General features: G+C 38.8%; 1 pseudogene; it reads right to left on the reverse strand.

Moving 5' to 3' along the window:
- Nucleotides 1-22,957, reverse strand: part of LOC123389042 — a 36,583-nt pseudogene that overhangs the window by 8,769 nt on the left and 4,857 nt on the right.

Here is a 22,957-nt window from a genome sequence, read left to right on the forward strand (position 1 = left end):
GAATTTGTATTTGTTTTCCCTAGGAGATCGTTATTTTTTTAAATTAGGATTTGACATCACAAATGCTGTATGTTAATGGTAAATTGCTAAATTAATGCTTAAAATTACATTTCATGTGGCTGTTCTAACAATCAGGTTTACAGAGCACCTAGAGTAAGAATTCAGCATTGCTATTTAAAACACCACCACTTAAAATTAAGGAATAGAAACTAGTAAAAAGAAAAATATATGTGCCCAAAACAAACAAAAGGACATAAATAGTCCTCTATATGGATGCTGAAATGGTTAAGTAGTTCTTAAAACAGTCTTAAAATTGTAGTGTTGTCTTTGAGCACCCATATTTCAACTTTCTGTAGAATTCATGGATTCAGTTACCAACTTTTGCCTTAATTATGATACTTTAGGAATATGTATATATATGTAACTTGTAAAGCAAGGACCAGCGATATGAACAACTCCTAATCAAATTCCTTTTCGAAACAATAACTGCTTTTCGTAGTCATCATTGTGAAAGCAAAATTATCGGTTCCCTTCACACATTTTGTTTTCTGTTCAAAAATAAGAATAAGTTTGTGCTTATAATTTCTTAAAAGTTTTAACTGACCAAAGACCAGTGACAAGTCTATACTTCAGCTCAGAATACCAGATAAACCTGATGGGCCAAAAATACTTGTGCCTTTAAATGATGCTTTCTTGGGCTCCTGTGACATTACAGAGTTATTCTCTCAAATTGTACTTACATTAAGAAGCCACTTTAAGCTAAACATGTGTTTCTCAAGTCATTCTCCTTAAGTAAAATTAAATTGCTTTGCTAAATAAAAACTTATTTACTGGTCTACTTAAAAACTATAGGAAGTAAAAACAAACAGACAAAAAACTATAGGAAGTTTCCTATGTGTGATTTTCACACAGTTGGTAAATAGCATCATTTCAAAAATTCTGGCCTATCACATGTTGAGTTCTGATGAAAGATCAAATGAAGTAAATAATACTGAGAACACACTAAAGTGCCACTGTTTTTTGATTTCTACTGATTTCTGCATCTAAAGTGAGACAGCATCAGAATTTTTGGCACAGATAAATGACCTAGTAATATATTTTAAAAGCGCTGAAATATGAAAGATGCAGCAAAAAGCTCAACATACGGGAATTTAAAATGATCTGGGGTAGTATTCCTATAAACTGTAACATAGAAAGAATTGCTTTATGTGTTTTGCATGTACCTATCAGAAAGTATGATTTATGCTTCATATTCACATAGAGAATTCTGTTGTTGTAGGCAACCTGCCCAACCGCTAAGTATGGACTTGTTGGTCATTGTCTTTTTTTCAGTTACATAACACCTGTTACAACGGAATGAGCAAACCAAGATAAATCCCACTTTCAAGCAGGACCAAACAAAGAAGTCTTTCTAGAAGATCAAACACTTCTCATCAATCTGGCAGAGGGACCTTCTTACTCAGAAACCACCCCTACTGGCTGAGGAACAGACTGTACAGGGACTCTCAAGGTAGCCAAACACACATTCCACACCCCCAAACACCTTGTGTTCACCTTTTCCAACAGAGTAACAGCCCTCATTTAAATCTTACCAGTTTGTCACAAGAATTCCCTGAGGGCAGATGAATGAAAACATGCAAACTCGAGGCCTCACCTTGTGTGAGCTGGGTCTGTTGTGGTACAGCGGCTGTGCATGCTGCTGGCTGCTACTCTGAGCTCCTGTGTCCTGGACAGGGTTACCAGGCTGGGATTTCCCCGGCCTATCAATTGTTAAATCCACCCTCTCGCCACTAGCCTGGAGAAAACACACATATATAACCACCAGTCATTAATGATGCTTCTCACTTAAAAAATTTATAGGGAGGGTAATTTTCTTTTTTTTTAAGATTTTATTTATTTATTTGACAGAGAGAGAGATCATAAATAGGCAGAGAGACAGACAGAGAGATGAGGAGAAGCAGGCTCCCTGCTGAGCAGAGAGCCCCATGTGGGACTCGATCCCAGGACCCTGGGATCATGACCTGAGCCAAAGGTAGAGGCCCAACCCACTGAGCCACCCAGGTGCCCCTAGGGAGGGTCATTTTCAATGCACTTATCATTGCTGTATCAGAGCCTCACCTGAGTGGGGACTGCAGGCCCCTGTTGGGGGTGGGGCAGACGAGGGAGTTCATTTTGGGAGCTAATACTTTAAAACTTCTGCAGGTAAAAGAGCCACACACAGACCTCTTGGGTAAGCCTTCCCTAACCCTGGAAAGGACATAACCAAAGCAAAGCCTGGGTTCTGATCTCCCCATGATTTCTTGAAGAGTAACTGTCTTTTTATACTTCCCTCCCCTGCAAAACTGGCCTTGGCACTGAGAGAAAGAGAGCAAAGAAGATTAAAGGATGAACGGATTCCAAACTGGATTACAATCCTTTATGATTTCTGAAATAAATTCCAAGATGGCTACTTTGAGAGTGATAATCAATGAAACTACATGTAGCTCTGTTACCACACACTACAGCTTCAAATCGAAAATAGGGATCAGCTTAAACAGTCCTGAAAAGAATGATAACAAAGGTCCTGTAAAACAGGATTAGTATTTATATACATTACATATTGTGTGCGTATATATGCCATATGTGCACTCACACATAAATGTAATTTTAGAGGTGATGACAACCACGTTGAATTTAGAGGTCCATTATCTGTATTTATAGATCTAGATCTGAAACACAGATTCACATCTATTACACTTTTTAAAGCTATTTTATCTTTGCTTTTAACGTACAGGCCTGGTCTACTTGATGCTGATTCTTGGTCAAGACTACAACTTTCCAAGTTTACTATCATTTCTATGGGAAAATTTGACAGCCTGCTTTCAAGAAGCTGTGCTGGAAAGTAGAACCCTCCCCCATGACTGCAGTCAGTAATGTTAAGAAACCACTCCAGTTTCAGTTCTCAAGTTGGAAAAGGAGTGAAAACAATAATTTTTTAAAAAGATTTTATTTATTTGAGAGCGAAAGCGAGAGAGCAGGGTGGAGGGGCAAAGGAAGAGGGAGAAGCCGACTCCTCGCAGAGCAGAGAGCCCGATGTAGGATCTGAGCCGAAGGCAGATGCTGAACCGCGGAGCCAAAACATTAAGATGTTTTTCACAAAGTAACAACTTGAGCAATATATTATATTTGGTATCATATATAAGTATCTGTATCCAATTTTTTTAAACATCTAGTCTGGGACAAGAGATCAATGCCTGAATCTCCCTCCTAATGCAAGATGGCTACGGGTGTGTGTGTTCCCATAGTTATAATGAACCAAACATTTGTGAAAAAGAGTAACTTAAATGGGATTTAAATTTGGGTTTTCTTACACAGTAGCTTAAATCTTCATTGTTACTCAATTCTGTTTACTATACACATTTCTCAGTGACTATCAACCTACCTTAATTCCTGATGCTTGATTATGTTACTGCTTGGTTTCCTTTATGTCAGAGTGTTTTCTTGTGCTTACTTAAAACAAAACAAAACAAAACACCATACACATCTTTGTTTCACCCCTATCACTGTAGGAGATACACATATCATTAAATGCTCTGGTAGGTTATAGAACCAGAAGGTCTGCTCTGGATGATTTTCTACTTTTCTATCTTTTTTTTTTTTTAATTTTAAAGCTGTTTTCTTTTTTTAAAGATTTATTTATTTATTTATTTATTTGACAGAAAGCAAGAGAAGGAACACAAGCAGGGTGAGTGGGAGAGGGAGAAGCAGATTCCTGGCTGAGCAGAGAGCCCCGATGTGAGACTGGATGCCAGGACCCTGGGATCATGCCTGAGCTGAAGGCAGATGCTTAATGACTGAGCCACCCAGGTGCCCCTCTACTTTACCTATTTTAATGCTCTTATTGAAAATTTTTTTTCTCTAATAATAACCATCTTTACTTCACAGGGCTACTGTAAGAACACAAGTTATGATGTGTTTGAAATGCTCTGAATGCTTTATAAAAAAGGCACTACAGAGATAATGAGTTCTCAATAAAAGTTGACTTTCCCCACTTGTATGGAGCTGAAGCAGAGAGTGAACGTTACAAGAGCAGAGAAGTCAAAACATTGGAACCACAGCTCCTTCAAGCTTTGCTTGTCTCACCTGTTAAATGTGGACATAAATGTGTTTTTTATGTGTGGGCTTAGGTGGAGCCCATGGAGCAAATGAAAAACCCATGTGAAAATATAGAGCCTTCACTCTATAAAGAGCAAGGCTAAATGTTCACAGGGATACAGTTTTCCGGACAGGATTTTATCTGTAATGATAAAATCATCTCTTGTGCATTTTGAAGGATTTGGGGAGCCATGTTTGATTTCCCCCATGAAATATCAAATATCCCTCAGGTTCTCATGTTACGAAAACATCGGCATAAAGGCTGAGCACGTGGAATGAATATCCGCGTGTACCTGAATGATCTGGGCGGCAAGCTCAGGGGTTCCGAGCTTCAGGTCGTGTCCATTGATGGCGAGCACTCGGTCATTGCTGCTCAGCCTTCCATCCTGTGCAGCTAGCCAGGCCCTCTTCCAACAGATCAAGGATAAAAACTCCTGGCTCATCGGTCCTTCGAATGAATTTAATGCCAAGTTGTTCACCAGAGTCCTGTTTGTGAAGGACCACGTGGAAGACCTCTTCCCGGGAAGAGCTACAGTTGAAGTGGCTGTAGGTCCGGCCCCCAAAGCACCGCTCTCGCAGCACGGTCAGGTGCAGCGTGGTCCAGGGCTGGCAAAGGGCGGCTCTGGCATAGTTGTGAGACACATTGCTGGTGTTACAGTTGTTGACCTGGAAGAAAAGAATTATGACCGAGGTGGGACAATCTTTTATCCTCTCAACTGGTAAACATTTATATGCCATTTCCAAAAGAAACTGACTTTGGAAAATGATATACAGTCATTATTTACAAAGAAAAGCCCTGAAGATGTTTTAAAATGCACAGTTCCTAAGCTTCACTCACAATGACTAGCACGAAGTAGAGAATGGCAGTTAGGATCTCAGGCTTCAGTGAGGGTGCTGAATCAGAGTCCCTGGTCCTGCCAGTAGTGGGATGTCTGAGTGTGTCCCCCTGAGTGGTGAGATGAGTTTACTCTCTGCTTCACGGGACCAGGAGGAGAATGCAGAGACAGCAGCAGCATGTGGCAAGTGCCAACAAATTACTAGTTCTAGTAGAACAGAAACTGAAGATCTACTGGATTGATGTGGCTTTTCCAAATGAAAAACACTTACGCTGGAAAAAATACACCAAGTTTTAATCTAAGAAAAGGGACACAGTCCAGATACACAATCTGATCTCAGATCAGTCATTTTTACTTTAAAGAAATGCAGGTAATTACAGTTTCACTCTGTTTAGCACTCAAGTGTAACATCTATCTAATACAACAAGCTTAACTCAGTACTCACAGAACATTTACTTACTATACCTTATGGCCCTGAAAGGAGTATAGTGACTGATCTTGGGACAGGAACAGGACTAAGAAAATACACCCAGCTTAAGTTATTCACCTAGTCAGAGGAAGAGGTTGGCACAATTCTGAGTATTTATCACAATTAGAATTCCTCTCCTCATCAGTCTGCACCAACAGCAAGCAGAAATGGACATTCTCTTGGATGCATTATGTGGCAGGCTCTGGGTTAGGTGCTTTTGATTACCCAAACCCTTCAATCTTTTTCACGTGAGTCTATCTTAAGGAAAGCCTTCCCCCTTCCCACTCATCTCGGGATGACAGTTTTGAGCACCACTAACTTGAATTTTATTGATTCGGGCCTGTTGACATCTTTTAAAATTCAGGCATCAAATGCCATAGATCTCACACATAAACTTGCTCTTCTCCCAACTTTGCAACATCTGTGCATTTGGTTGCCATCCAAATCCTTGATGAAAAAGTTGAGTAACATAGGGTCAAGAACAGAACTTTAAGGCAGCTTCTAAAAAACCAGCCTGACGTGGATTTGTTAGTCAAAGCTCATCATTTCTGGTTATTCAGCTAAAAAGCCACTTATCTCTAGGTTCTTATTTTTCCGTCTTAAATTCACATCTATCACAAATGACTTTACAAACATCTGGCTGGAATCCAGCGCTAGCCACGTGCGAGTATGTAGCCTCACACCATCTTCGTGATGTGGATTGTGGAATATCCTACAATCAGAGATTTTCCCTTCACAAATGTGTGGTTGTCAGTGAAACACAGAGAAAGCAGAGACCAAATAAAATACTGTTGCTAGATGTTGTAGAAATAGCACCAGAAGAGTAAACTTTACCACATCTTTAGCTAAACATATTTCGTACCAATGCAGTCAAGACACGACTGCAATTATTTTCCTTCAAAACCAAAAGTGAATAAATCACTGATGACTCAGATTGCACTGTAAATTCGTACTCTTAATCATGTTCTGAAATTTGTATTATTTTTAATAGTAATATTGATGTAATCTCTTACACTATTTTATTCTTCAAACTGCTCAAAATGCTGCACTGTGAAAGGCCCTGAGGGTATATGGTTCTCCTTTTCAAATAGGTTATTTAATAGAATAACATGGATGTGTGGGTATATATATAAAACATACACACACACATACGCACATATATAATCAGTGTGGGGAAACCAAAGCCACACACTGTTACTACATCTAGTTTGCTAAACTAAAAACACAGGCTAGCTAGCCCTTTGGTCTGTAAATAAACGATCTTAACGACTCTAAGGTCTTTTCAAATTGGCTCACGGTATTATTTATGCAGCTCACAAAAAGTGGAAGATAACCAGGTAGTAAAAATATACTAAGGAGCCTTCTTTCCAAGTGTTTCCTTTTGAATGGCCATAAATACTACTCTGTATTTGGGCAAGTAGTGTGGCTTTACTTATTGGCTCCAGCATACCAGCCAAGGCCAATGAGAAGTCAGGCCCACAAGAGGAAAGACCCTTTGTGATTTCAATAATCAGGTTATGTGCTCATATTTTTTGTATCAATTTGAAATCATTAAACTGCATTTAAGATTGCCATTATTAGGGTTATTAATATGTATGCTTCCATAAACAATAATAATGCACTGGAATGTCTACAATGCTGATTTAAAGCTTTGAGTTATTTCCCCAAATTATAGCCAGTATTTCAGATAATTAGATTTTTATTTGAGGTATACAGATTCAGTTATGTTATTAAACAATTCTCCAAAGCAGACCAGTAAAACTGTAGATGAAATATATTAGCAAACAAAACCCTATAGCAAACAAAACTATATATTAAATATATTTTATACATTTTTATATTTTTTGCTAATATATTAGCAAACTATATGTTAAATACATTAGTAAATCTGAGGTTACAGATTTAACCTCAATTATACTCAAAGAAATGCAAATAAGAACAAAGCATTTGTTTTTACCTTTAAAATTTAGAAAAAGCATGAGAAATATGTAAAATGAAAATATGTAAAAAAATATGAAATATGTAAAATATGTAAAAAGAAAAATATGTAAAAAATTTAATATCCAAAGCTGGCACACTGCTGGTAGCAAAGAGCAAAAGATGAAAATAAATGTATACTCAATTATAGCTAGAAAGGCCAGAAGTGGAGAAGTAAAGAACACTGTGTAAGCTGCAGAAAAGGGCAATCTGGCTCTTTTGCTTTTGGCCACAAAGGTGTCAAAATGTCAAAACCAGCTACAAGAGTTCCTCCACGGAGAATCAGTTTAGGAGCTGGGGTAGAAGGAATACAGGGTAAGGTGTCCAGAGAGCTGTGCCAACCTCATGCAACCAGAGTACTACTAATATCATAAAAGGACAGCAAACACAGGAATGCGGTAAATAGCTAGCTATGGTAGGATCAGAAACTGGATTTTACATAAGCTGGATTAGTTATGCTTCCTGTATTCTCCTATTTCCTCTCCGGATTTAGTCAAGGACAAAACACTGGAAGTTCAGTCTGTGTCAGCCAGGCCAAGTGCAATGAAGGAGGGGTTTTGGGCCCAAGTGTCGAAGTGGAAATCACAAACTACAAGAGGCAGAATACGGATGGGCGTGGAAACCAAAGCCAGGAACCCCCAGTGGAAAGGTCAATCCTTGCTGCTCTTGGAGCCTAGTTTGTCTGTCTTTCCCTCTGGACATTTCTCTTGAAGAACTAAAAATCCTAGAGGTTCTAAGTTTTGTTTTAATGAAGAAGACAGCTATTCCCAACATGATATCATAACCAAATCCACTCTTTTATTGACGCAGCAATGGGTCCTGGGTACCGACTCCAGGCACAGCTCTGTGAGAAGCCTGTCCCATAGTACGTAATAATGGCGGCTGCCATCCCCAAAGGAAGACACTGAATTTGAATAACTCTCTGTGACCAATTATGTATTCAGTGGTGAAGAGAAGGAATGTCTTCAGCACTTATTGTGAGAAGAGGTCTGAATGGGTGAAAATGGCAGGGCAGGGCTTTCTGGATGCAGGTGGGGAAGCTGTAGCACAATGGGGACAGGCTGGAACATGGAGGGAAGCAAGGAGACTGCTATGTCTGGCTTTTCTGCTACATTATACATTCTATGAGGGCAGGGCTTGCTTTTTGCTCTTAACTATACCCTCAGCTCTGACCACCATGCCTATGATGTTTCAGTAATACACCAATGGCTACAGCTGAAAGAAAAAGCAAGGGTGAAGGCTGAGGGGACAGGTTGTGTAAGAGTCCACAGAGGACCCGGACTGTTAGATTAATCAGTATGGACTTGATTCTCTGGTCCACCTTCCCAGGGAAAGCAGAGTCACAGATGAATTAACCTGACAATGGTCGTACCGGATTTCAGAGCAGAGTAGGAAGGCGGGGTATTGATTCTACTGGGTTAGACGTGAAGCAGTGAAGGCACAGACCAGAGAGGTGGCAGGGAAAAGGGAAGGGGTGAATACCTACAGACCGTGGGGAAGGACCGAGCAGTGAAATCGAGGAGGCAAGAGTCCTTGAGCTTGGGTTCCTAGAAGACATCTTTTCTCATTCATGCCTATTTCTTCTCTCCTAAATATCCATTCTTTTAGCTTCAAGTACCACTTACACTCATATGGGTCATATATCCAGGTCAATTTTCACATACACTCTAGAATTCACATGAACTGTGGAATTCTGGCCATCTCATGCTCATCAGTATGCCCTCTAACACAATATCATCTTGCCTGAAGCTAGTTCGTTAGTTGGAGTAGCTCTTTATCTTTAAAGAGAAGAGGGAGAGGGTAGCACCAAGGATTAGTGCAGAGTCAGGCTGTTTGTGGACGAGAGTGCATTTGAGAGCCAACAAGAGGTGGTCATGATTTCCGAATTCTATCTTAAATTCAATGGTATAAGTTTTAAGTAACTTGTGCTGTGTGATCTGTCTTTTCTAGATTATAGTAATCCGTGTAGAGAAGGATGAATCAGACAACGAAGGTAACTGATGGATGGTACCCTGGGACTAGGGATAGAGCCAATGGGACAAGAGAATTTAGCAGTGAAGGTGGCCCCGAAATAGCCAACCATGGAGTACAAGCCAGGAGGAATCCAGCTGGCCTGGAGAGCCACGCACTGAGGCACATGTGGGATCAAATTTAAGATAGGGGGTAAAAACACATTCCATGTGTTTGGGGGAAATCAGAGAAATTACAGATAAATTCTGATTTGTTTTGCATAAAAAAACAGTAAAACTTATCTTTTTATAAGTCAGATTCCACAGTACCATAATTTCCTAAGTTTTAAATTGATGAATAAGAGCAAAAAAAAAAAAGAGGCAAGTTAACAAAATAATTTAAAAAATTGATACCTGAAGAATTTGGTCTCCAGTAAAAAGTCTTCCATCTTTGGTGATCACCCCATCCCAATAGACTTCCTGGATAACAATGTTGATCAGTGGCATTTCATTGCTGCCACAATGCTAATTCCTAGCATTGTGGAATATAAGGATTAGACCGGTGAATTTCAATTGTAGTAATTTCAACTTCCGGTAAGCTAACTGGCTGTTGCATAGCTGCCAAGTTAAAAATGAGAGAGAGAAAAATAGGTGGAAAGAAAAAACGTTTTATATTTTTATTATCTTCAGGTAAGTAAGTTATCGTCTATCATTAATGATGACCTTATGTTAATAGATGATTAATAACAAAGCAATACCACGGGATAAGAAAAAAAGAATGACAAAAACACCAATAGGTAAGATTAGCAAAACACCTCCTCTTCGAAAGGTGATCAGTAAATGATCAACAAATAACTACTATGCATCAGATCACTAGGGACCACACAATGATCTGATAAAGAAATATACAGAAAATATCATCTTGTCCCAATTGATCAGAGAAAGTTTGACCCATGAAACAGCTGTAAACAGTGCAAGGCAGTACATATGAAATAAAAAAGACAAACTCTGTGACATACAATCACCATAGTGGTTGACAAAGTAACCACATTAAGCAAGAAGAGGAGGGTCTTGATCTGAGCAGTAGGAGATAGAAGAATTGTTATAGCCATGGCTGGGAAAACTGGGATTTGTAGAAAAATTGGAATTTTCATAAGAGATAAACCTATTTAAAAGTAAGACAAAGGGCCAACTACTAAGATATGCCCAAGATGTATGACTAGAGGTTTTCTGCCTGTTTCCTGGTGGGTCATGTAGACAGATCAGTGGCTGCTACCAGAGGACAGCAATAGTCAGACACATGGCCTTGGGATTCAGATACATACCTAGCCATTTCGTGGCTCTCAGACTTTGACCAATGACTCCCTGACTAAGTTTCCTCATCATTAAAAAAAAGCCAGTATTGGTACAAGCATTTAATAAGTTAATATATGTAAAATGCTTGGCACAGTGCTGACACAGAATAAGCACTTAGGCTGAGGTATTATTTCTGTTCTTCTTGATGCTGTGGATTTCTTAGTCAAGACGCAACAGACTTCAAAACAAACAAACAAAAGAAGCCTGCTGATGACCAGTGAATTTGTGGACTACAACAGAAGAGGGGGAGGGGGAAGGATAAGCCTCAAGGTAAGACTCGCTTTCTGTTTCTAAACTGCGAACTGTTAGACTTGGACACTTAAAGGGTGAATATGTGATATGTGAAGCATATCTCAGTAAAATTATTTGTTGAAGAGAAAAACAACAACAATAACACCCCATGTAGGGAATGTAATAGGGAGTACTGAGAAGAAAGGAAATATCTGATTTGAAAACAGATGAAAAGCAAAAGCAAGGTGAAGAGCACATACTGTCAGTGGCCGTGTTCTCCTCGAAGGTGGGATTGTCCAGGCCAGGCTCCTCAGGCAACGCGGGCAGAGACGCTGACGTCAAGCTGCGCTCAGCAGGTGCTGTGCCTGTCCATGAACAGTCCGTTTCAAGGGATAAAGTACCTGGAAGATCTATTACAGTGGTTCCGTTCTCATTCTCAATCTCTGTCTGAGCTTTATCACTTTTCCGCCTTTCTAGGGCAAGTCTCCGATGAGAAGCTCCAGGACATCTAGAAAGAGAGCTTTAGGGGGTTCCTAGATGATTTGAAAGGGAAAATGATTGACAGCTTGTGCCCCAACAACAGAATAGCCACTGCTTCAGTGCCAAACTCACCTAGAGGTAATCCACAAGTGGTATGTAATTCTGATTTTAACCTCTGCTCAAACTAAGTTCCTACCACACTGTGTAGCAAACTTTAAAAAGGCGTTGGCACAAATAGTGGCTTCGTGTGTGTCTCAAAAAATACTTCAATAAAAACCTGTATTCAGATACATACTAGTCCCAGAAATACACCAGCACAGTTGACGGTACCCTGCAAATACTATTCTGAGATCCTGATTGCATAACCCCCTTTTCACAGTGACGGCTCAACTCCTTAACAGGAGTGGAAACAGCAGTCTTCTTCCACAATGTGCTCCTGCATCCAGACTTGGACCCTGAGTGACACTGTTCCTTTCCAATCTCAGGGCCAAGGGTACACATTCATTTATTAGTGAGAAGCAATACATCTGAGGCTCTGCCACTTGCAGAAAAGCAGAGCAAAGGCTCAAGAGGCTGCGTATGGTGGGTGGCGGTCTTATGTCTAGGGCTGCAGACTTCATTCAATGATAGTGTTTTTTAAAATCTCGAATTTCATGAAAAATCAAGTATAGGATTAATTTATTGAAAACTGGAAGCTATCCCTTAGCTGTAAAAGTAATAAATTTCACCTCACAAACTAAAGATAAGTTGTGGGCTTCAAGTTCTTGAAAAGGATTGCTATGGAATTTCTTTATTCAGCTTTTTCTCATTCCCGGTTTCCTCATCACCTTATTAAGAAAAAGGACAAAGGATTTCCCTTCTGCACTGTTGTGCCGCACTCCAGGAAATGTTCCTGCAAGGACCTGACAAGTAACTTGGAATATTGTATCACTGAGAAAAATGATTGTTGTCAAGTAAGTAGATTTCATGAGAAATGCATTTTAAAACTATTTCATTCAATAAAAAAATGGTGACAAAAAGTGGATCATAAAAAAATACTTGAGACTAAAAATATAGGGAAAGATTCAATTTTCCAAATGCATATCACACACTGGTATCCATATGCGTAACAGCCAGTCTTCCATGGAGAAACAGACTAGGAACAGGAAGTGGGAAGGAAACATAAGCAGAATGTGCACAGCTGGGAAAGAGCCTAGCTAACAACGACAAAATCCTACAAACTAAGTAACTCTAAAGCCCCTCTTCTCTTATCCAAGAATAAATTTAAAACTGGAACCCTGAAGTTGTTAGAGAGGTAAAGAACCAGGTATACTTACATCCCAATGGGACAGCAAATTGCTAAGAGGGACTAAAGGCAGGTATTTCATGCGATATCACAGAGAACTATGGAAGAACCCATTCATCCAGCACTCAGGAAGGTTACAGAGGACTGCGCAACACCCACCTTTAAACAGATGGGCAGCTGCGCACACAGAGACTGAACAGCTAGCCAGGAGGAGACGATGAGAGAAAGACTTCAAACTACACAAGGGAGGCAAGAGTGTCAACAAAGAAAAAATGACCAGTAGTGCAAATACCATGAAAGAGGCCAATGAGATAAGACCCAAAAAGCATTACTTTGCTTTGGCAGTTAAAAGGTCATGGTAACCTCAGAGAGAACACCTTCAGTGACGAGGGCGGAAGCCCAGACTATGGTACAAGCATTTCTGTTCACACCGTGTATGCCTTCTATTAAAAACTGCACACTAAAACTTACTGGGCTTGAGGGGAAATGAGGATTGGGACAGACCATTCACAACCTGGGCATCTAGGGCATAGCTGCAATGGGAACGGGCTTGCTCTGAAAATGTTCTAAAAATTCGATTGTGATGATGCCTGCAAACTTCAGGGAGTATCCTCAATAACACTGACTTGCACATCTTAAAAACAGATGAGTTGTATGGTGGGCGAAATATACCTCAAAAGAAATGTTTTAAAAGACAATTAGGGAATGAGTAAATCAGAGCAGGCCTGGAAAAAAGCTCTTGGCCACAGACAGCTCAAAGCCATGGTTCCTCCAGTCTGTAAACATTTGGAACTAAAAGAGAAAGGAAGACTCATTTGTTGAGTGTCTAATCTGTGCCAGTAACAGTGGAAAGACCTCTACATACCACATTTCACTGAATCCTCACAACCACTCTGTTAGCCCAGATGGGAAACTTGACACTTAACTAAGACAATGTCCCACAGCTATTAAGTTGCAAAGTCAAAATACACACAAACTCAGAGCTGATGCCAAAGACATCTGCTCTTTCCACTACATCATGCTAAATTCATTCTTTTTTTCTCTTTAAGATTATTTATTTGAGAGAGAGAGAGAGAGCAAAGAGAGAGCAGGGGAGGGGCAGACAGAGTGGGGCAGAGACAGAGGGAAAGAGAATCTTTAGCAGACTTCTGTGCTGAGTGTGGAGCCCGATGAGGGGCTGATCCCAGGACCCTGAGATCTGGACCTGAGCCGAAACCAAGAGGTGAAAATTTAATTGACTGAGGCAACCAGGTGCGCCTTTCCTAAATTCATTCTTATGGAGTTCTTTTTCTAAGGCAAAGTGAATTTGTTCCACAAAGTGGAGTCCAGAAGCACAATCAGAGAATATGAGAAAGTTCTTAGTGAAAATTAAAACAAAAATCACAAATAACAAAATCAATGCTTCTTTTTAAATGGAGTATTTAACAACAACACCACAAACCACAACTGGCATTGGGGGTATAACTTGGATCATTCAAGCAGGTAGGTCAATGTAGCAGGAGGCTAGTACAGGAAATATTAACAATGAATAGAACCAGGATGGCTGGTAATCACTGGAAGGCTGGTGGCAGGGGGCGCAGAGCTCCGGTGTCTGGTTGTGAGCGAGCACTGAAACCACACTGCCGTCAACAAGACTTTGAAAATTACCTATTTCCAGTCTTGAAGGGGGCCATGCTATGGCCACGAGGCATAACAGCCAATTACTCATAGTTTGAGGACTCTGACAGTGGTGATGGTTTTGGTTCTGCAACTGCACTTTTAAATAAGAAGCCTAGAACACTACCAGAGGAGTTAAAACGAGAAACATCAAAACCTAAACTGAAGAGTCTCCAGAAAGAAGACATTCCACTATAAGAGAAACCCCTAGAAAAGGATGGCATTGGATGACAAGCTCTGCTGGGAAGACTTAAGAGCCACGCTGGCTATATCAGTGAAGCAACTTGAAATGTCACCATGGGACGCAGAAGAAGCTCAAGATAAACGCAAAGGAAAATGGGGCAACAGTGAACAGAACAGTGACTAAGTCTCCCCACAGCTCCAACTGCTGCGTAGCCAGTGGTTATTTAGATCTGGGTAAGATTCTGGAGGAAGGGGATTTTCACTGTGTTTCAGGGACATGAAAAGCAGCAGTGCACGCTGCAATACGAAAGAGGAAGACCCACAGCGGCGGCAGTGCAGATGGCTCTGATCTAGACTCTGCATCCGGTGAAGAATCTGAGGGTGATTCTGATTTTAGTGAGAGTGAAAACATGATGTAGATTTCCCTATGAGAAAAAGTTAAGTTAAAAACATTAAAAAGAAGTGAACCTAAAATCCCCAATAGGGAAAAACAAAAACAAAGAAACAAACAAACAAACAACAACAACAAAAAAAGAAGAAACCGAAATTCAAGTGTAGTACTTGGAAGGCCTGTAGGAAACCATTATCATACTCAGTGTGTCAGCAGGAAGCAGAAAACCCGGGTGGGTCCCACCAGCAGTGTGCAGCAGTGTCCTGGGTCCCACCCAGGAGCCCAGGGACAGGAGTATCTGCTAAGACTCCAGATCAGTCCCCACCTGGGCTTGTCCAGATTAGCATGAGTTAAACCTTTGCATCCAAATGCAGCCTTGAACTGTGTGGTAGTAAAGAAAGGTTTCATTCAGAGGATCAGTTCTACAAGTGTTGATACTTGTGTGTTTCTATTTACGGAGGGTATCTAAAATAAAGGAATCCTTTAACATCATAGAAATGATCTCTGCCCATTCTGTGATAATGTTCTCTGAAGTTATTCAAGACTTCGATAAGAGATTTGCTTAAAAGAATTATCTTGGAATATCATTTCCTTCTGAAGAACATATTCTACTTTTCTTACGTATGATAAGTCATTGTCATTACGTGGTTGTCAGTTTGACATGGAAGAAGTGCACATTACATGCTGTTCTTTTCTAGTAACACGAAGCTCCTTTCTAGCCTTGTCTAATTTATGGCATCTTAACTTGAACTGTTTAGAGTTCATCTGGCAAAAGGAAACATTCCCATTTTTTTTTCTCAGGGGACTCTTCTGAAATCTTATTTAAGCTACATTGCCAATTTTGTTGCAAAGGTGTTTCATATTTTAGCTAAACATTTTTTAAAAAGATTTTATTTATTTATTTGACAGACGGAGATCACAAGTAGGCAGAGAAGCAGGCAGAGAGAGAGGAGGAAGCAGGCTCCCCACTGAGCAGAAAGCCCTATGAGGGGCTTGATCCCAGGACCCTGGGATCATGACCTGAGCTGAAGACAGAGGCTTTAACCCACTGAGCCACCTAGGCACCCCACCAAACATTTTTATAGAAAGAATTCAGAATTATTTTACACATTAAGATGGTTGCTGTAAATGGCCTATGTCTCCTACTTAGAAGTAGAGGTTTATGGTATAACATATAGAAGGTACTGACATTTTATAAAGATCTCATTTTCAAAATCTTTTTAATAAAAGTGAAAAGGTTTTGATTCACTCTTTTTCTTGATTCTACCGTATCCATGTCTGTTTCATGATTAAATGAATGCGGTGCTGCCCCTTAAAAAGGACACTGTGACTTGCCATAGGCTGAGGGCTATACTGCCCTATGGAGGTATCTCTGTATACTGGTGTGTCTTTTAACTTTCTTAAATAAAGCCAGAAGGTTTGTACAGCAAGCAGAGCCAAATTTCCCTTTCCTCCTGAAGGTTATGCTTCTATTCCCACTATTCTGGCTCTCTTCAGGAAGAAAATTACATTGAACTAATTTGATTTAAGATATAATAGTGTCAGATTAAAAGATTTCACTCATAGGGGATTTAAGAAACAAAACATAGAGGAGCATATGGAAAGGGAAAAAAAAAAAAGAGAAGGAGGTGAAACACAGGAGACTTAATGACAGAGAACAAACTGAGGGTTGATGGAGAGAGGTGAGTGGGGGATTGGTTAAATGGGTGATGAGGATTAAGGAGGGCATTTGCTGTGTTGAGTGCTGTATGTTATATGTAAGTGATGAATCACTAAATTGTACTCTGAAACCAATGATTACACTACATGTTAACTAACTAGAAATTAAATAAAAAATAAATAAGTGATGGGTACTGAAAGGGCATTTGCGATAAGCACAGGGTGTTGTATTGAAGTGCCGAATCACTATATTGTACACCTGAAATTAAAATTACACTATATCTTAACTAACTAGAATTCCAATAAAAATGCACACACACACACACACACACACACACACACACACACATACACAAAGTATGTCTGAAAAGCCTCTTTTCCATAAAGTAAAGAGGACTCTGGCAAAAATCATCAGAACCAACTCTTTCTGAGCTCTGGAAATTAGTCAAAGTTCTGTAGCAATCTGGAGTGCATTTATTCAAAGAAAATGATGAAATCTCTATGTTCAGAGACCTTATTAAAAATGTCTAGCATTCAGTTCAAACTTAAGAGACATGCAAAGAAACAAGGAAGTATGGCCCATATATAGGAAAAAAATAGCAGAAACCTTATTCCTGTAGAAGCCTAGACATTGATCTTAGTAGACAATGACTTATACAAGGCATTACAAATATGTTCCAAGAACATACAAAATCATTCCTAAAGGAAATTCCTAAAGGAAAACATATGAATGACGTCTCACCAAATAAAAATGTCAATAAAGAAATGTAAGTTATAGTAAAGAACCAAATAGAAATCCTGGAGTTTAAAAGTATGATAAATAAAATGAATTCACAACACATTTGAACAGGCAGAAGACAGAATCCATGAACTCGAAGATATGTCAATTGAGATTACCCAGTCTCAGGAACAAAAAGAATAACAATGAGGATTAAAAAAAAAGGATACACTCTCAAGGACCTCTGAGATACTAACAAGACTATTAATATATGGAGAATTGGAACCCCACAAAAATGGCATATGTCATTTTTGAGAGAGAAGAGGGCAGAAAGAATATCTAAAGACATAACCAAAATCTTGCTGAATTTGATGAATCTTGAAAGCAGCAAGAGAAAAATACCTCATATCACATACATCTGAACCTCAGTAAGACTGACAACTGATTTCTCTTCAGAAACCATGGATGCTAGGAGGCTGTGGTAAACACAAAGTGCTAAACAAACACTGTCCAAGAAGCCTATAACCAGAAAAAACATCCTTCAAAAACAGGAGAAACGAAGACATTCCCATATGAAAAGTTTGTTGCTATCAGACCTGCCCTACAATAAAACACTAAAGGAAGTCTTTCAGGCTGCTATGGAAGGTACTTAGTACCTCATATCCACATGAAGAAATGAGCACTGGTAAGGATAACTACACAAACATAAAAGCATACAAGTAGTTTTGGGGAGCGTCTGGGTGGCTCAGTGTTAAACGGCTGCCTTCGGGCTCAGGTCATGATCTCAGAGTCCCAAATCCAGCCCCACATGGGGCTGCTCAGCGGGAAGCCTGCTTCTCCCTCTCCCACTCCCCGTGCTTGTGTTCCCTCTCTCACTGTCTCTGTCAAATAAATAAATAAAATCTTGAAAAAAAAAGTAGTTTTGGTTTCATGACTCCTTTTTTATTGTATCTGATTTAAAAGACAACTGCAAAAAGAAATAATTATATTGTTTTGATGGGTATATAATGTATAAAGATGTAATTTGTATAACATCAACAGCACAAAAAATGGGGAAGGAACAAGCTATCTATGAGCTAAGTTTCTGTACTCTAGTGATATTTTGTATTAATCTAAACTAGACTGTTACAAATTAAGATGTTAATTATAATCCCAGGGCTACCATTAAGAAAACAATTAAAAATATATATGTAAACAGAAATGATAAAGGAATTAAAAGGGAATACTAGAAAATACATAAAAATACAAAAGAAGGAAGTAATGGAAGAACAGAGAAACAAAAAACGACAGAATAGCTAAATGGCAGACATAAATCCTGCCTGATCAGTAATATAAATAAATACAATAAATTTATAAATATAAATAGCATAATAAATATATTTAAATATAAATTAAATACTCCACTGAAAAGTTAATGACTGGCAGAATGCATAAAAAAATAAAAGATCCAACTGTGTGTCTACAAGAGACACACACATAGACACATATAGGTCAAAATTAAAAGAAGAAAAAAAGGTATACCATGCAAATAATAACCTAAAGACAGCTGAGTAGGTATACTAATTTTAGACAAAACAGACTTTGAGACAAAAAATTGTTTCTAGGGGTGCCTGGGTGGCTCAGTGGGTTAAGCCTCTGCCTTTGGCTCAGGTCATGATCCCAGGGGCCTGGGATGGAGCCCAGCATCAGACTCTCTGCTCAGCAGGGAGTCTGCTTTCCCCTCTCCTACTCTGCCTGCCTCCCTGCCTACTTGTAATGTCTCTGTCTGCCAAATAAACAAACAAACAAAAAATCTTAAAAAAAAAAAACCTGTTTCTACCAACCAACATTTTACAGTGATGAAAATGTTCAATCTATCAAGAAGCTGTAACAAATATAAATGTAACTAACAAAAGACACACAAAGTCCATAAAGGAAAAAAATGACAGAATTAAAGGAGAAATAGAAAATTCAACAATAATAGTTTAGGACTTCAATGCCACACTTGCAATAATGGATTGAACCCTTATGGCCAGATAAGAACAGGGAAAGAAGAACAGGGAAAGACTTTAAGAACACTATGAATCAACCAGACCTAACGGGACATCTATAGAACACTCCGCCCATCAAGAGCATAAATACATTCTTCCTCAGTAAACATGGAGCATTTTCAAGGGTAGACCATGTGCTAGGTCATAAAAAAAAAAAAAGCCTTATTTAAATTTAAAGGACTGAATTACACATAGCATGTTCTCTAATCACAATTAATTAAAAATGGATCAAAGACCATAAAAGTCTTAGAAGAAAACAGGTATAAATCTTTGTAACCTTGGATTAGGCATTGATTTCTTGGCCATGATACCAAAAGCATAAGCAAACAAAGAAAACACAGGGAAACTGGACTTCATAAGTTTAAACCCATCTGTCCTTCAAAGAGCATAGGAAAGTGAAAGGACAATCAACAGAACAAAGGAAAGCATTTGCAAATGATATATTTAATAAGGTTCTAGTATCCAAATATATACAGGATGCTTACAACTTCCAAAAAAAAAAAAACCATTAAGAAAATCAACTACTGATGCTAAGCATTTATTTACATGTTTATTGGCCATTTAAATAATCTTCTTTGGAGAAATATCTATTCAAATTTTTCACCCATTTAAAATTGTGGGTTACTTGCTTTTTCATTGAGTTGTAAAAATTCTTTATATATTCTGGATACTCATACTCTCAAATGATTTGCAAATATATATCTATATCTATCTATCTATCTATCTATCTATCTATCTATCTATATCCTTTTTACATTCTACATAAGAAAAGAATGCTGGCAAGAATGTTTGAAACACAAACCCGAACCAAAGGCAGATGCTTAACCAACTGAGCCACCCAGGTGCCCCTGAAATTTTATAAATTGATAAGAAACTTCTCAATTTCTTTCAAATGAGTGAGACTGTGTGCAGAGATGGCACAGTCAGAATAATCATATTCTGTGACTCATGGTATCACTCGGTTGCCTGTCTGGGTTGGTTTGAAAACATGGCTGCAAATGCTCGGCCTCCTTCCATCACAAAGTGAAGCCCAGGTCCCCTGCCCCATTGAATCTGAGTGGACTGCTTCAAACAGAGTGACAGCACAAGGGGTAATATGTGCCTTCAAGATTAGTTCATACAAAGCCCTCTAGCTTCTGCCACACTGAATGCCACATAAAAACTTGAAATACCCCGAGGCTGCCATGCTGGAAAGGCCACCTGCAGGCTTTCCTAGCTGAGCCAGCACCTCTGGTTTTCTCCATCTCCACCAGGGTGCCAGAAGTGTGAATGAAGAAACCATCTTGGAAGTAGATTCTCTAGTTCCAAATGTTTTTGGTCCTTGGCTTTCAGTTCTTCCCCGCTGTGGTCCAGATTACACATAACAGGGACAAGTCATCCCTGCTGTGCCCTGTCTGAATTCCTGACTCACAGAATGCATGAGCAGAATCAAATGCTTGTTTTGTGTCACTACATTTGGGGTGGCTAGTTTCTCAGCAACTGATACTAGAACATAGATTAACCATTTAAATGAAGAAACGTTAGCTGAATGTCAGTTTTTAGCAAAGGGATTCAAAGACTAGTAAAGACAATTCACAAGCCGTCATTAGATTCTAATTTGCGCTCCACTTGCAGAGAACATCAACATTTTTAACTGAAAACTAGAGAAAGGTCGGGCTGTTCCATCCATGTCTACTCCAATGGGATAGAAAAATCATACTTTGTAATTTGCTGTTTTATTCTACATAGTCAATAATAATTTTTGGCTGTTTATATCAAGCCAGTCACTCACCTTTTCAAATCATTCACCTTTTTCAATGTATTGTTCACTATATAGGCCTGAGAAGCTTTGGAAATGACAAAATGAGTAGCTCAAATATTAACAAGCTTACTTGGAAAATGCAACTTGCAACTGGACATGAATGCTGAGCCTTTACCAATCTGCAAATGAAAGGACAGTGTGCTGTTCCCAAGTTTTTACATCACCAACATAAACTGCTTGATCCAAAATACTAATGATACGTCAATTACACATTAAATTCTTGTAGGCATATTAGTTAAGTGAATATTCCTAAAAATTTGTGCAACGTTTACCTCACTGCTCTCAAAATAATTGGTAACTGAACTGAGACTTTGTTCAGTTCTTCTAACATCCTCTAACTGATATTCATAAGAGTAAAAGAAAACTATTCCCTAAAAGGAATAGCCCAACTGAGAGAAATAAGGCAAGCCCAACATATTCCTCAACCTCAGTAAGCAGAACCCACCCAGAACACCACATTCAAAAGTCTGGTGTCGATTTCTACAAGGTCTCTGCTGTCCAACTCAGATCCTACACCTGCTGGTGACTGAGGACACAAGGAAACCTAAGGCCATAAGCACTTTTACAAGTCTCTGTATCTACCCTACATTTTTTCTTAGCTCTTACTAGATAATACAGCTTAGATCTAAACAATTTTTCTATAAATCTTCACGTTTCTGACACGGTAAAAACATCTTGTTCTTTCTCATATATCTTAACTATTTCTAATGAGTATCCTCATTTTATAACACTGATATTTAGGAATAGAAGGACCACATATACACATGTCTACAGGAAACTTACTACCACGTAGTAGTAAGGAACATGATTAGACCTGTGGTCAAGTCAGCACAGTGTATCAGAATTGTAAATAAGAGTATTAGAAGTTTAGGCCTAACTATACCATTAACTAGCTCTAAATCTTTGTGATTCAGTTTCCTGATTTGTAAAGTGAGGGGATGAAGTTAGATAATCTCCATCAATTCTATGATAGTGACTTTTTCACAGCAATCCTAGCTTTCTATTGCACAAATGGCTGAACTCTGAAATCCAGAAATCAATACATTTATTTCTGTCATATTATGGGATTCTTCATACATAAGGCATAGAGATATATTTTAACCTTTCCTAAGGGTATAAATAATTCTAAAATCCAAGTCTTTCAATAATGTCAAAATATAAAACTCACTAATTGGCTCAATAAATTACTTAAGCTTTTAATAAAAAGCTTTATTAGAATAAAAATCCCCATTGAATGCTTTAAATTTTCCAACCCCTGGCTCTTATTCAGGCTAGTCCTTGAACACAGATTCTTTATAAGATCCTAGCAAATAAAATAATGTGGCCTCATTTCCATGTTGCAACCAAATTACTGTTTCTGCTGTCTGCATAATATCCCATGGAGTTGATGTACTATGGTAGTTTTAACCCTTGCCTACTGTGAATTAGATCAACTCCGATTTATTGAACTATGCACAATGCTGCAGTGAACACATCTTTATACATAATTTTTCCTTCATTTGGATTATTTCCTTAGGATAATAAGGTACATCAAAGGATACTCACATTCACTTTTTGAAACAAACTGCTAAACTGCCTTGGAAAAAAGTCTATCACTACACCCTGCTGCCCACATGAATGTAATCGCTTCATGTTATACCAGCAAAAATATTAGTAGGGACTTCTTCACTGTAGTTTCTGTATCTATGTTTTTGATATATTGTCATGTAAAAATGTTGTTCCACAGAACTTATTTGTGTGTCTCTTGTATCTGATTTTTCCATTTACTTACTGATGTCTTGGTACTCTTCAGCAAGTTTTGG

The sequence above is a fragment of the Mustela putorius genome, unplaced genomic scaffold (genome assembly GCF_011764305.1).
Source record: "Mustela putorius furo isolate JIRA1106 unplaced genomic scaffold, ASM1176430v1.1 tig00003942_pilon_pilon_pilon, whole genome shotgun sequence".
NCBI classification, from domain to species: Eukaryota; Metazoa; Chordata; class Mammalia; order Carnivora; family Mustelidae; genus Mustela; species Mustela putorius.